The following is a 17,164-nucleotide window of genomic DNA, read 5'->3' on the forward strand; positions in this document are numbered from 1 at the left end:
TACAGGAATGTTCCCATTGGACAAGGTATTTCATTTCTATCACACACTCCTCATCTCAAAAAGAAAAAAAAAACCCTCAGGTTAGAGAAATACATGCCATTTTAAAATCTCACGGAATAAAGCCTCTTTGTTTTAGGAGAATGTCCATGAGATGGTACCATACATGACCACTGGTAATATTTATAGTTACGACTCATGGTTCAAAATAGCTTCCTTCATGCAAAGCCAAGACACTCAGGAGTTTCAAAAACCTCCCTTTCCTGGTTTTCTGCCTATCTTAGCTGCAATCTAGCAATGCATAGGGCCACATAGAAAAGGACTTGCAGATAATGCTGCTGTCCCATCAGTCCAGCATATGTCTGAAGATTGGGCCCATAAAGACCACCTTATTCCAGATCTCACAACAGCTATTGCACAATTAATATGAGAAATCAAAACTATACACCCACCCCTATCCCCTTATTACACTGGAGAGAAAATGCTAAACAATCACTCAGCCCCACATCCTCCTCTTCCCTTTGCACTGCAATCTGTCTCTTGGCAGGACTCCATGAAAAGGACAGGAGAGCTTCTGCCCTCCCTAGTCCCTCTTCTTTCCTCCCCCTACACTTTCCAAAGCTAAAAGAACTATCTGTGGTCCTCCCTCCCCCATCAACAATGTGACATTCTCCAAAACCTGTCCCCAAATGGATAAAAAGTGACACAACTCCATAATTTCCTACCCACAACTCTTCACCAAACCTCCACCAGGCAACAGCTTTGTAACATCTTCATTTCTGTTATAAAAACAAAACATTCACAAATTAACACCATGGCAAACTGCCTCTCCCTGCACTCATGACTCTGATATGGAGCTGAAACTTTAAGCATTCCTGGTTGATATTGACCACAAGTAAAATAAACCACTCGAATACCCATACCAAGCCACAGATTTAAAAGAGCTCAGATGGGCAGTAAAGCAAGATGATATTCACACACCCTGGACAAAATCCTTCTTACAAAGTCAAATTGGTACCTTAAACAAGGCCTAAGATTGAAGAGATATTTGGCACTTCTCCCTGCCTGGTCCAATCATTTTACAGTGGGAGCCTTTTTTCCAGGATAAATGCCTTGAGCAAATCAAACAAAAATCAGAACCAAGATCCCATCCTATGGGGATCTGATGAACTTTTTGGTCAGGGAGCTTTTTTCATGTAAGCACAATAGTCAACACATCCAGCAGGCTCTTAGGAACAGTAGCTCCTCTGTGCAATTTGAGCCTGGGATAGAATCACCAACCATCTGCCCCAAAAGACCCCGCCTTCTCCCTATTCTTTCCCCTCCAAAAGTCAGAGAATGCTCTATCTTATTTTATTCTTAGAAATTAAATGAGCTTAGAAAGGAAAATTTCTGACCCTGCAGCCAGAGACTTTCTAATGAAAAACAGCATATGGGAGGGTATGATTTCTGAGTCCAGGTTTGCCTGCAAAGATCATAAAGATGAACATTATGATAGATAGATTGTGGCTATAAAAGACATAGGAACAACATCACATCAGGTTACATCCATAGCTCAGACTTCAGCAGCAGCAATAAAATCAGAAGGGATCTGCTTTAGATGTAGAGAGAAAGAACAGTGGAAAAATGAGTGTCTAGAAAAGTTCCTTCCCATGAAGGACTCCAATGCTGCTAAGACTGTCTGCCCCTGTGTCACAAAGTTTTTCCACTAGGAAAAACTGTCTCTCCTGGTATGATAAAGATGGCAAACAACTAGAGCCTTTAAACTCAAAATGGGCCAATCCTCAGCCCTGACAGTAAGAGGGAAAACTGTTCCCATAGAGGGTCTATGAGTATCCATCATATCAGAGAATAGTGATCCCCAAATAATCATAAAAATAGATAACAAACCATTCAAATGTGTAGTTGATATAGGGCCAGACAGAACAATTTTAAGACAAGAAACCTCACAAGATTGATAGGTAATTCCTGGTTCCAACTCCTAGATGTGTGGGACAGCTCTCATGCTATTATCACTAATCAGGACTACAGATGGGAAATCCCTGATGGAACTACTAGTCTAGTATGCTCTCTAGTAGCTAACATTATCGCCAGTCTTCTAGGGAGAGATATTTTATAAACCCTGAATATAGCCAATTAGAAAGAAATTGCATCAGGATAGATGATCTATAAAGAAAACGATATACAAAAAATCCTTAAAGGCCTCACCTCTCCAAATTACCTTCAGTTCTAAAGACCATCATTAATTTAATACTCCCTGATTGATTGGCTTTCAAATGAAGCCATCTGGGTTAAACAATGGCCTCTATTGGGGGAGAAACTCGAAGTCCTCATACAACTGGTAAAGAGCAGCTTCTAGTACAGCACATTTACCCTTCCCACAGTCCATGGAACAACACTCCCTTGTTCACTGTAACATAGAGATCAGGGGAATGAAGACTAGTACAAGATTTAAGACCAGTTAGTAAAACCAAGCAAGTCTGGGCTTCTCCCCAAAGAGGGCTATCCATTGCCTGAGCCATCTCTGCCAGTGTTCCTCTATTGGCGATAATTATCAATGATTGTTTTCGGTTTTGTTTATCTGTTATTCTCCACCCTGGAGGCTGTGAATGATTCACTTTCTCAGTACCCTGTTAGTTGTAATTTTAAAAATACACACTAAGTCACCCATTGCATTCCTGGGAATGGAAATATTCCTCATGTCAATATCCCCTCTTAAACCTAACCTTTCCTTCCCCCAAAACTTAACTCTTGCCTTCCTGAAAAGCTATTTTGATAACTGTAACTGGCTTTGACCCTAGCTTCTCCTCTCCACAAGCACTCTCCAACCCTTCCTTGAACTCTTAAAAGGAAATAAAAGGGCCTCCTTCCCACGAATACACTTCCCTGAAGAAACCCAAGCTCTACATTCTGCCAACATGCCCCTAAGAGTGATGGCTCTTGCTAGATATGACCCAATAATTTCCTTATCTTAAATTCCTCATTATACTTGTGGGAGGCCCATATCAGTCCCAGGGAGTACTAGAATGGTTCAACATCCTGATGTGTAGTGCACCCAGAAATCTAAATGAAATGTATGTACTTGATAATGAGATTAAAAATGGAAGGGACAGACTACTGCAAACCTTAGGAAAAGAACCTGATGTTCTTGTCATCTTTTTTTCCTCTCTGATATTGAGTAGATACTCAAAATTCACTCCTGCTTTGCTATTAGTTTAATAGGATTCCCAGGACAAATTGATAACCATTACCACCCTAACAAGAAGTGGTTTTCTGCTGTCCTTCTGTTGACACCTCTGGCCTCTAGTCTTTATAAAAGGGCCTATAACCTGGCCGCCTCAATATTTGTGGATGGAGGAAAGAGGGGAGCTGCTGCTATAATGTACTAGTCCTCTGGGAAAGAACATCCCTATTATTGGATTCAAGTACTGCCCCATCACTCCCCTTACTATTTGGAACTACATGCCATCTGTTAAACTCTAAAAGTAGACAATAGGTCCTTTAATCTTTTCTGATGACATATATGGAGTTAATTTGCTTCCTTAATTATCAAGATCCTTTGTAAAAGTAGATGCTAACACACTCTCCTCTCTACTACTACAATTCTCCATTCTTTTACAGGGAAAACCACTCCCTTCCACATCTAGCCTGTCAGGTCTGGAAATATCATCGCTGATCAGACAGCCTGTACAGAAATATTCGTAGCCTTCTTAAAGCAAGGGATCAATTCTATTCACTCAGGCACATAGATATAAAGACACTTTATCCCAATTTCCCTCACACCTCTCTTGCTCAGCTTCAGAAGATAATAAAAACATGCACCTCTTGTTATCGCTTATTAATATCCCACCTTGATACACTATGGCACTAACCTCCAATGCTCTACGGCAAATTGATGTCACCAACATTTTCCAGTTTGGCAGATAAATATATGTCTATTTCATTGCTAACACTTTCTCACATTTTATATGGGACACAGTCCAAAAGAGAGAAACTCAAAAAGGTTAATTCATCATATCCTCTCTACCATTGCCATTCATGGCCATCCCCCAACAGATAAAAATTGACAACTGTCCTGCGTTTACCAGCTCCCAATTCTGCTAACAATGGAAAATTACCTGTCACACAGGATTTCCTCACAACCCCCAAGTCCAAAGGATAAGAGAAAGAACACACAAAACCCAAAAAGTTCAATTTATAAAACAAAAAGAATGCATTTTGTATTTGGTTTAATGCTTGAATGACACTGAGGGTCACTGCCCCCAGCTGGTTCTAATTAGCCACTTGACAATGGCTAGGCAGGGGGACAGAGGTGAATCTTTAGATTTCTCAGGAAGGGGAATCACAAGAAGGATTTAGTACCACTATGCTGAGTAAGCACAGGAATCAGGCTTGAGGACAGAAACAGAGAGACTGACAACATGAGATTTGGGGACTATGGCCCAGTATGTCTGGGTTCTAGGTGGCCAGGATGGAATACAGGTTTAGTATGTAATATTTCAGGAATATTAGAGGGGAGCTCATGCTAGCAATGTGGAGGATTGAAGTGGCCCAGACATTGAGCAGTTTAAGGTATATTAAAATAGAAGGCTGTGTGTGAGTCTTTCATTGGAGAATCCAGAGTGTTTGGGTAGGTGGCAAGGAACTCATGCCATGCTGCTACTGGGGAAGATAAAGCAGTTTAATTAACATAATACCACTACAAAATACCTAACTCCTGGAATAACTCCTCCCATCCTAGTACAAGGGTACAACCTTTTGGTTGGCGTTTGCAAAGGAATAGACCCTTTCCTTACAACCAGAAGGAGTTTTGCTTGTATATTTCCACAGGATCAGCTTAGGCCTACCTAGGTCGCTGCCAGGAATATCTGACACCACCCGACTGACCAAGAAGGTGGCATGCCTCTTGCTGACAGATCAAGGATGGAAGAAGCAGAAGAGACACCAATGCCAATGAAACAATAAGATTTCCTAAGACATCCATAACCTGATGCTGCTTCCCAAGCTACATGCCTTCCACAGGTTCTCCTTTCCTCTGTTCTTATGGCTGTCCTTGTTATTCATTCTACTTCTGCTACTGCCCAGCTCTTTCTAACACTCCCAATACTCACCACTGAAGATTCTTTGCTAAGGAGATATACAACAGAGAAATCAAAATCATAGGAACTCAGGACTGCCCACTTGAAGAGTGCTTGTCCAGGATTGAGATTTCTCTACACGCCAATCCCATCTCTGCTACCCCAGATCCTCCCTGTTTCCTTTCCATAACATATGTAACTGCCTCCAGGAGACATCCATACATGGAAGTTGAAGACTTTGGGGATGCCTAATTAAATCCTCCAGTCATTATAGTACAATGCTCAGCAACCTTAAAACTCATTTGAGTGATGAACAATGGAAAATGGAAGTTTTGGTTAAGCTCTGCCTTAACGGGTTTGCTACCCTCTAGCCAACCCACATGTCTCCTATTAGCTTGTCCCAGCACCATATTAATGTTCTTCAACAAGAAAAATCAGACTCAACTTGGAAGGAAGTCCAAACCCCCCTTTTTTGGCTACAGTACATCCAATATACAGCTGATCTTCTTCTAACCACCCATCCTACCTCTCATTAGTTCTTCTGTGCTTCTCTCTCTTGGCACCTATTGGCTGCTGTTCCCATTAACACCTTACTTTATGGCTCCCATGGGTCCTTACCTGCATAGAAGTCACAAGGCATTCTTCGCTTCAAGCTGGTCTTCCTCCTCTGACTCATCAGAATCCCATCCTACATGTTCCCATAATATCACTTTCACAAAGTCAATATCTGCTAACTGTGCTTCTCCGACCGTCCCCAGCTCTGATCTTCTTTGGTGGAGTAACACTATTAATTACTGCATTAACCAGCTTTTCAATGCTTCTGTACCCCAGTAATGATTGTTTTCCAGATTTATCTCTATGAATCTAAAGAACTTGCCTTACAACTCAGAGAAGACCAGAAAACAAGAGAGATTTTCATCCTTCTGCTTGTTAGATTGAGTCTTGAAATCTCATTGGGTGCCAAGGTAGGTGCTGGAGCACCCCTGATCCAAACAGAACACCTAGCCAGCGACTTCCAGGACAAGCTTGACCAGGCAATGGCTTCCACTACAGAGAGTCTCCTTTCCCTTCAATGATAGATAAACTCCTTAATGAGGGTTGCTCTACAAATCCTGAGCACTCTAGACTTGATGACTGCTGAACAAGAGACTTACATTATGTTGGGAGAAAAATGTTATTTGTATGTTAGCAAATCTGGGCTGATGGAATAAGATATACAAATGCTCAAAGATTTCTGCTCGAATCTCCAAATATGCTATCCCTACAAGACCCCAACTCCATGGTAGTCAAACCCACTTGTGGCATAAATTTTTCCCTCCTTGGCCTCATGCTGGCCAATGGAGCCCTGCTCCTCCAGGTACCCTGCCTGATCCATTTTCTTTTAAATGATAAATAAGTACCATTGCAAAGATCACTGCCAATCGGGCTGTACAGGACCAAACCAGTCTAAACATTGAGGCTGGGGACTATGATACCTTTCCATTATAAACTAAAAGAGGAGGAGATATTGGAAGGTCTTGCTATTAAAAGGTCATAGTCTACCATATCCAGAGCTCTCCCCTGAACTTGAGCAAAATGGAGGAATCTCTTACCCAACAGGGCTTCTTCTTCTATACCTTATCTGGGGAATATTACCCTCACACTCTGAGGAATGTTACATAATCCATGAAAAAAATTATAAGATCTACTTTCTAGAATGCATCTCCATGCAAATGAGGTATCCACAGTACCTTAAATCTCAACGAATGAAATTTCACCCTAGCCAGGCAGTGGTGGTGCACACCTTTAACCACAGCACTTGGGAGGCAGAGGCAGGAAGATTTCTGAGTTCGAGGCCAGCCTGGTCTACAGAGTGACTTCTAGGGCAGCCAGGGCTACCCAGAGAAACCCTGTCTCAAAAAGAAAGAAAGAAAGAAAGAAAGAAAGAAAGAAAGAAAGAAAGAAAGAAAGAAAGAAAGAAAGAAACTTCACACTAAGAAGAATCCCTTTCCACTTTCCAAGACTCATGTAGTCCTCATTCACCCTGAATAAAGAGCACAAGCTGCTTTGTTGATACTATCTGAGAAAGCTGTTCCATTGGATGTTGTCTAAAAAAGTTGTAAGACTGAAGAACTGTAACAATGAAATCTTCAGAGAAGACCTCCTTCTCCTAGTATGTACTAGGAGAAGGGGCAGGAAGCTGATGACCCACCCATTCTCTTCACCCCTTGTCTGATTGGTGTTCAGCAGTGTGTGGATGCCTCAAGGGAAGAAGGGAACTGTGAAACTCTGCTCTGCTACATTTTTCAATGCCTTGTATGCAAGAATGCATGGACACCCCAAGGGAAGAAGCAAAAATAGAACCACATGTATACTTTGAAATGAGGGGTAAAATATTCATTAGTTGATGTCTAAAGTGTTAGATGAGGAAAAGCTCACTTGTGTCTAGACAGAGAAAGGACAGTTTTGAGGCAATATTAGCAGCAAAAAAAAGTGATTGTCTGGTGTCAACACTTTTCTGTCTTGGAAATCAGAACATCTTGGCTACAACAGTGTTGAATGAGCAGCATTAAACACATCTAAGAAGAACCTAAGCTTTATGAAATTAGCCTCATAGATTCAGACACACTGCATATAATTTAAGGAAATAGTTTATCTGTCTGAATTTTTAAAGAAATTAAAGGTATTTACTTTTTGCCTGTATACACATGTGAAAACAACCCAATTGGGTGGAGAATTCAGGAGGAAATTTACCTTAGTCTCTGTGGCAAGGTTTCAGTTTTTGAGCATCACTATTGATCTTTTACAAAAAAAAAAAAATGATGTAACGAGTATCCACAAGTACAAAATTCACCCTATAGAAATGTAATTCCTTTCAATGTTTGGCTGTAGATACCTACGTCTGTCTCAGTCAGCCCCTGGGTAGAGCCTCTCTGAGGACAGCTATGCTAGGCTTTTGTCTGCAAGCTCAACATAACATCTCTAATAATGTCAGGAATTGGTGTCTACCCATTGGCTGTGTCTCAAGTTGGGATGATCAATGATTGGTCAATACTTAAGTCTCTGCAAGAGTTAGGGGAAAGATTGAAGGCACTGAAGGCAATGACAAACCCACAGGAAGACCAACAGTGTCAAATAACCTGGAACCCTGGGAGCTCCCATTGACTGAGCCACCAAACAAAGAATGTACAGGAGCTAGTCCAAAGCCACTGGCACATATGTAGCAGAGGACTGTCTTGTCTGGCTTCAGTGGGAGATGATGTGCCAAATCCTGAAGAGACTTGATACACCAGGGTGGAGGTATACCCAAAGAGGTTTATCCTCTCAGAAGAGAATGAGGGAAGAACCATGTAAGGGGAAAAGGGGGCAGCATTTGGCATATAAATATAACAATTAATGAAAAAATATAACTCCTGTTTTTAAGTACATTTAAGAAGTTGAGTAGATGTAATACAAAATAATTTTAGAAAATTAAATATTTCTAAAAATAAAAATGTAAGAAACAATGCAATGTGGGATGAAAATTGAAACAGTATACATGAATTAAAGCATTATGATACATGAACATGAAAAAAATTACAACTTTTCCTTTTGATTCAAAGACATACTTTCAGCTGTATCTTAACCTCTGAGAGTGTCTTAAGTAAAGTATGAATCATTTATTATGACATAGCTGAAGGAAAATTCAGATTCTTTAAATGGCCTAATTCTTTAAATGGAGTCCTAATATAATATGGGAGTGATATTAAATTAATAGAAGAAATAGCTAAAACCATTGTGCAAAGGAATGCCTATACAACAGTAGATGAGATTACTCAGCTAATATGGATGCTTATAATATATTCAGCAGAATTGATCATGCTCTTAAAAGGGTAATTAGTTCCTCTTATTTGTAAGAAAAGAAAATGCATGTAGTAACACTGTTCAGCAGGAAGCATACATTTCAAGTCATCTCACACACTTTTGTGCTCCCTCTACTGAACTTCATACTACTTCTATGCTGCTACCACTTGGTATATTGTTTCCCACTTATCAGGATCACTGAGTTAGTCTATTAATTCATCAAATACTACTTGGAGAGGAATCTTAATCCAACAACATTGCTACTCTGGTTGGAGTATAGACATGCCTTTAGTATATACCTTTAATCCCAAACAATGTTAAGATTACTTTATAGAAGGAAGAAGCCATATTTGAAAGTGATGAATCAGAGAAAAACTGGACAGAACATGTAAGAGATATGATACAACCAACTCTCAGAAGAACAGCATAGGAAAGAAAACCTATTCAAGAACAGAACAGGGAGAGAGAATCAATAAGCTTGAAAAGGAGTTTGAGACAGAACAGCTTAATTAAAAAAGAGCTAGAAACAGAGACTTCATTCATCAGTAAACCTCCAAGATGACAATTACATCAGGCAAATAAAAGTTACTTTTGTATCTGGCATCCAACATGAATGGAGAAGAAGAAAGCCCATCAGCATAGCAGAAAGCAAAGGACATCTGACAGAAATATATCACAGAGAACAGGAGACATTTGACAGAAGGACACAGAAGAAAAATTCACCTAGGATGATCTCCACAAGAAGCATCAATTCTTCACGTTCTACTAGATTCCTAGAGAGAAGGAGAGGCTCCAGAATAGCAGTGGGAACATTGAGCCCAGAGCAAGAAACGAAGCAGGAGCCTCTGAGACAGAGAACCACTATAAGCCACCCCAAAAGAAAATGTAAATTATATAGAAGATTCTTTCTGTATTAAAAAAAAAAGAAAATTTCATTTCAGATCTCTTGAGAACAAGGATAGGCTACGAGAGCATAGAACATTATTTGAAAAAGCCATTGAATTACTTACTGTAATTTTGACAAGTGGAGTAACCCCCTCCCTACTTTCAATGGCATTCTTTGCATATTTCCTCTCAAAAAATATTTTAAAAAATAGCTGTACAATAAGAAAAATTAGCTGAGATAATAGAAAGGCTTGAGATGCAAAAGACAGAGGAAGTAAGAGAACAGGAGTTGCTTAATAGCCAACCTATGGTAGCAAGTGAAATTAAGGATTAAGATAGACAACTCACTAAACTACAGCACTACCTCTTAATGAGACAGAGGAAAGGCAACCACTATACTGCCTTTCCCAATTACCCAGGAATAAATGCCAGAAAATGGTGAAAATTCACAAATGAGAAACTAACCTTGTTAAAAATACAAGATCTTAAACATCCTAAATAATCAATGTTAACTTATGGAATACATTCACCATATATGAGACAGGTGTTAAAGACCTGGGCTCCCCAAAACAAGATTATGACCAAGACTGGAAAGATTTAGCAGCAGCTGTCTTGGAAACTGGTTCTCAACTACAATGACTGACTTGGTGTCAAGAAGACGTTGCAACTATGGAAAATCTTACAAAGTCTAAAGGTGTTAATATCATGACAGATGATTTGTAGATGAAGTTCAATTTGCTATTTAAGAGAGCTTGTGATACTAGCAATGTATGTTGGTAGCTTTATCTCTATATGTAGCTGAGGATGGCCTTGTAGGACATCAATTCGAGGAGAGGCCCTTGGTCCTATGAAGGCTTGATGCCCCAGTGTAGGGGAATTTGAGGGCAGGGAGGCAGGAGTAGGTGGGTAGATGGGTGGGGGAGCACTCTCATAGAAGCAAGGGGAGGGAGGATGGGATAGGGGGTTTCCAGAGGGGGAACACAGAAAGGAGATAACATTTGAAATCTAAATAAATAAAATATCCAATACAAAAGAAAAAGAAAACGATGGAGGAACAAGGATAAAGGTCTATGTCATCCACAAAGATTATGCAGATATGCAACAAATGCAGAATGTAAAAAAGTTCTTAGACCTTTAAATGCTTAATCAGCACACATGGTTGAATGGATTAGAACTACTGCTGATATTGACCCTAATGATTTTGCAATTGGCAAGCAATCGCCAATTGATAATCCTAGATATGAAAAGGTCCCTTGTTTTATCTGTGAGAGATGAGGTTATTTAAAAAGGGATTGTAGACAGGGCATTTCTAGAGACTTCTCTAGAAGACCCCAGCTTTCTGGGATTTGTAGAATGTGTTATAAAGATAGGTATTGGACTATGCACGTAGATCAGCAAGAGGTATGTGAACTAAGCACCTACCAATGTCCTTAAGCCAAGTAACTTCTCTGTATCAATTACTGTCAGGCATGTTACAGTAGCAATATGAAATAGCTGACAGGCATGAAATAAAATGGCTATAACTATTCTGTGGTAGGGTTCAGATCATAACAATAAAGATCTAATTGTACTTTGATAAGCAGAATTGGAAATGAGATTAGCTGAAATATACTGGATTGTAGAAAAAAACTGCTCAATTAGATCAACTTGAATACTTGAAAGAAGTTTTAATATCAGAATGGAATTCAGGAAATGTATTACATTGGGGAAGAGGTTTTATCTAAATTTCTATGGGTGATAAAATAAACTTGTTTACTTGCTTTTCATCTCCATTATACTGTTTATTATTAAAGGAAGCCAGGACAGGAACCCACATAAGACAGAGACCTGGAGGCAGGAGATAATGCAGAGGCCATGGAGAGGTGCTGCTTACCAGCCTCTAAGGAAACACCCAGAATATTTTACCTCAACAATACTGATCTCTTCTTAGTCATCATTAATTTCTCACCCCTAGCTGGGCAGCATTGATGATCTATGCAAAGGACTAGTTTTGCTTTAGTAATCCTGTGTCTTGTTAATTGTAGCTGATTTTTCAGCCCATTATTCAGAGCCACCAATTCTTCACACAAAAGCCTTTAGTCTTGCTTCCCTCTGAAAGTTCACAAGCCAGACTTCCATTGTCTGCACTGTTCTCAACATCTTTATCTTTCAAGCTTCTACAGAACTGTTCACTGAGGTCTCAACACCCAATAACTTTTCTATCCGAGAGTTCCAAAATCCTCTAGAAAACAACATGGTCAGATCTGTCACAGTGGTACCCATTATCCCAGTACTAACTGTCTTAGACAAGGTTTCCATCATTGTGATGAAATATCATGACCTAAGCTACTTGTGGAAGAAAGGTCTTTGTTTGTTTGTTTTTATTATGCTTCTATATCACTCTTTATCAATAATGGAAGTAACTCATGCAACGACCTGGAGGGAAGAGCTAATACAGATACCACGGAGGGGTGATGCTTATTGGCTTAGTCCCCATGGTGTTTTCTGCTGGCCTTCCTATAGAATACAGGAACAGCTCAAGGAAGACACCACCAACTCTAAGCTGGCCCCTCCCCTATCAATGACTTCTTAAGAAAATCCCCACAGCTGAATATTTTGAAAGCATTTTCTCAAATGAGTTTCCCTTCTTTCAGATAACTCTAGCTTGCATCAAGTTGGCATAAAATTATGTAGCACATTGAGAAAGCATGCCAATGAGCAGATAATTTTGGGGTCAAAGGTAAGAGTTTGAGTTTAGGCACTATGGACTTCAATAATGAAGGTATTCAAAGGTGGTTGGATTACTTGTATATAGCTGAGGCAGAGAAAACAAATGCTGGGTGTGTGTTGAACACAAGGCATGATATAAAGAGATAGAAACAATAAGCCACAGTAGCTGGCTTAGTTATTGGTGCTTACTTCTGAGATAGAAAAGTTCAGAATAATAAACTGACAAATTACTGTTCTTCAAGATTGAAGATGCTCTTAGGTACAGAAATAAAATTGAATATCTGAGTCATTTTATTTTTATATGCATTTCATCAAAGTCAAAAGGTAACAATTTTAATATCTATCATTTGAAATATACTTTTATTTACTTGATCTTAGTATGTGAACCTTTAAAAGACATTAATAAAAAATTAGAGAAGAATCAAAAGTTATATTATCAGTGAATAAATGATAATTCCAACTATACTAATTAATATTATCACATGATATCTGAGAACTTGAATTTTGAAAGAACACAATGAATCTTTTAAAATTTTATTTGTAACATTATATAATTACATCTATCCATTCCCATCTCTTCCTCTAGACCCTACTTCTTAAATATGATTAGCAGTGAGAGTATTAGAAAGAAATTTAGGCAACACTAATGTTACATATGGCAAGTTTGCTCCTATAGTAAAGGCTACTGGAGTGTGAAGAAAAATCTGTACTTTAAGCTATGAGACTGTGTGGTATTTCATAATTTAGGAAGCCAGAGTTTCTCCTCAGGAAGAAGAGCTTCTCTTAACCTTCCTCCCCAAATATCTTTCAATGGGAAATTGCCATTCACCCAAGTTCTGCTTCTTAGTGTATCCTCAATATGGTCAAGCATATATGGTCCAATTTCTGGACCACAGTAAGGTGACTAAAAATGTCATCTAAAACCTCAATATACATAAATGCTTTAAATATCTTTATGTAGGTGATGTAAAAGAACTTTTCAGAATGCCAACTTACTTTTTGTTTAATGATACTGAGAGATTTTGCTTTAAAAATTTATATACTATTTTTATACTATATGTATATTAGGACAAAGCCCTTAAAACTTTACTTTTCATCAGAATACTCTTGGCACCAATCTCACAGCATTTGATTCAACAGAATTAGCTTGAGTCCTGAGAATTTTAACTGGCTCTCGGGTAATGTGGGTTCTTTATTCTAAGGACTAGACATTTAAAATCACTGCCAATGACAAAAACAACTAAACTTTAGGACATACGTCTGGTAAATGTCAAATAAAAAAGAAGAAAGGGAAGCATGGTATATGTCAACATCTTTAGTAGTGAACATAATTTTTGCTCAACTAGATGACTGTGGTATTTTGTAAGATGGGAAACTAAAGATGAGAAAAACAACCCCACAGGTGTGTTTTTGTAAGGAAGAGACAGGGTTATTAATGACAAAACAAGACCAAGAGACTTGTTCTATTGATTTTATACCAGTTTCTTTCTGTTTTATCCTAATACAAAATCTATTTCAAAGTGCCATTAGTCAGCCAATAGCTCTTAGCAAATCAACATCAATAATTGGAGATTTTTGTTTGATTTAAATTATCAATTTATTAGGAGGGTTAATTGTGTATTCAATGAAAAACATGGTGTTTATTTTTTAAAAAGGTCATATGTCTCACAACTGTTAGAAACTGAAGTTTAATTAATTAAGAGAAAATGATTTTACATGGACAATATTTCAGTATTTTATCTAGCTATAGCAGTAGAAACAGTAGGATTTTGTTATTGTTGTTAGTGTTTTATTAACACCTATGCAAACCGCTTACATGATTGCAAAAATTTCAAAAGAATGAAGATAGAGACTTCATTGTATGAACTCTGGATTTTTTCTTCATCATTTTGTTTTTGTGCTTGCCTTTGCATGCCTATAATGGAGAGTAGTGCAATGCAGTGATCAAGTCAATGTTGAGTGATTCCAAAATCCAGTGGCCAGGGTGTAGCAAGATAAAGAATGGTTTGATCTTACTTCATTTGTGCTTCTGTAAAATGGTATGGCTAAAACTTAAAGTTTATTTCTAGACACTCTATAAGCTTGGGTGGTGATTATAATCAAGCTATCAGATTGACCTACACTCTTCCATTTCAGAAAGGCAGATACGCTCAGTGTAAGAAACCACTTCTCTTTGTGAGGGCCACACTATCTTGAACTAATCACCTCCAAAAGCTACACTGCCTAAAGCCACAACTCACAGATCCATTTCAGATGAAGGAATGAAGTATCCACAATATAGCAACAACCCTCCCTTTCCATGACTAAAACAGTAACTTACACAAAGATCATTTAATAATTGGCAGAAGGGTCAGGCCTCTAGTGAAATCAATGTAGCTGTGCTTAAACTACCAAATTGCTATGATTGGTGTATACCTTTAATCCCACCACTCAGTTCAAGGAATGCCTGGTATAGATAGTGAGGTACATATTAAAACTCTGTACCAAAAATGCTCAAAATAAAATAAATATAAATTAGTAAGTTATCATTTGAACGTCTCACAAAATATCATCAAAGAAATATTATTGAAATGAGCTTACAAAAATGTTCTGACCATGTTTAGCCATATGGTTCACACATTCAGTTTGGCTAAAACTGCTCAGATTATTTTGAATACATAATAATAATACTGACTTCCATATAAATTAACAAGTTAATCAATTCATTAAAATACTATTTCTGGAATAGAAACTAAATCTCAGAAACAAAGAACGTATCTTTTGGTATTTACATGCAATAAATGCTGTTGTCTTTTAATTAATACTTATATCAATGTAATTAGTGTGCTATATAATATGTCTAAATAAATTCATTTAAAATATACCAGATGTACATAATTGAGTAAAATTGATATTCCAACTAAATGCTAAAAATACACAGAAGGATGTCTTTTAACATTTCTTCTATTAAATAACACTGTTTGCAGTATGTTAGTTCATAAGGTACTGAGTATTTCAGGTACTGTAGTAGTTAGATTTGGGATACTTCTTGTAATTGTGTCTTCTAGAAGACAAATTAAGAAATATGAAAAGACTGGATTTGGACTTTACGTGCTAGAAACCTCTATATTGTTTGCCTAATCTCAATTCTCAGTATGCTGGTTAATACTAAGTGTTTATCTAAATATTGAGAAACATTTGATGATTAGTAAACTCTCCTCTTGAAGTGTCTGTGTATTTTCACGAATGATTGGCATGTGGTATTACCAATAGGAAGGGAAGGAACCATCCTGAACAGTTCTCAGTCCAATAGCCTGAGAACTTGGATAGACAAGAGGGAAGAAGAGAAAGGACCATGACAGTCTCACTCTACGTCTCTACTCCTGAGGTGATTAGCTCTGTCCTGCCATGCCACAAAGTGACCTGCCTCCTCATGGGTGCAAAGATATGAAGACATGCAAAAAACAAATTTTTCCTGCTTTAAATTATTTTTTCAGCATTGGTCACTACAAAAAGGTATTTAGCATACTTGTTTACCTGCCAAAACCAACTATCAAGAGAAATTGAGTAGCTTTATCAAAATTTCACAAACATTTGCAGAAATGAAATAAAAAATAATTTTATAACTTTTATTCAATCCTTGTTCTCCTTCTCTCCAAGATCTCATGATAATATGGATTGTTTCCATATTTAACTACTTGTCTGAGTTTTTTTTTTATAATTTTCAGTTTTTATATATATTACATCTTAATATTCATGCTGTAACTCAACTAATCAAAACTTGTTCTCAAAACTCTGATTTGGATATATCAGATATAGAATAGTGTAATATCAAAATATAACAATTATTCTTGTAATTTGTTTGGGGTCATGAGTGATTCCTTTAGAATTTAGACTTTTAAGATTTGTCTGTTATACACGAGATTATGAATTTATTCCAGACTAAAGCCAACACCATGCCCTGGCATCTGGTTTTAATCTTGAGTCTTCTAGATATAGAGTTTTGTGTTTGTTAACCCAATAGTCTCTTTTGTAAAGTCAAGACTAGCCTGGAATGGGCTTTTGAAACTAAAACCCCCAAATGGCACACCTAATCCAACAGGGCAAGACCTCCTAATCCTTCCAAGTCTACCAACTGGGAACCAAACATTTAAATATATAAGCCTACAGGGGCTATCCCCATTCAAACCACTGCATGATCTACATTTGCAGATTCGTTTTGCAGAATAAGAAGCAATCTCCTTTCATTATATAGAAAACTTTCAAATCCTCCCAGAGAAGAATATGAATAAACTTGAGCCAAAAATATCAAATGATATGGCTTGAAATATGTAGGCTTTTTTATTATAGGTAAATTGTCTAGAAGAAAACAGGCTTTATAAATATAAAAGAACTATCAGGTCATATAGAGAATTAGCCAGATTCATAATCTTAGAATAAACTAGAAAAAAAAAGCCTGATAAGGAATCTGGACCCTAGGTCACAAATAAAGTGCAGACTTCATGATGTAGAAGCCATTATTGTTGTTTACTTTCTTTTCTCTCAAGTACCTAAAAGTAGGTATCATCTATAGTAGTTGTCTAATGAAAAACAACAAAAGTTGTCACTGGATGAATGGATATATTAACATGATATAAATTGAGAAAAAAATAATGTTAAAATTCAATAATTATTTTTTATATTTTAGTAGAAGA

This window comes from Grammomys surdaster, unplaced genomic scaffold, assembly GCF_004785775.1.
Source record: "Grammomys surdaster isolate TR1022 unplaced genomic scaffold, NIH_TR_1.0 63, whole genome shotgun sequence".
Classification (NCBI taxonomy): Eukaryota; Metazoa; Chordata; class Mammalia; order Rodentia; family Muridae; genus Grammomys; species Grammomys surdaster.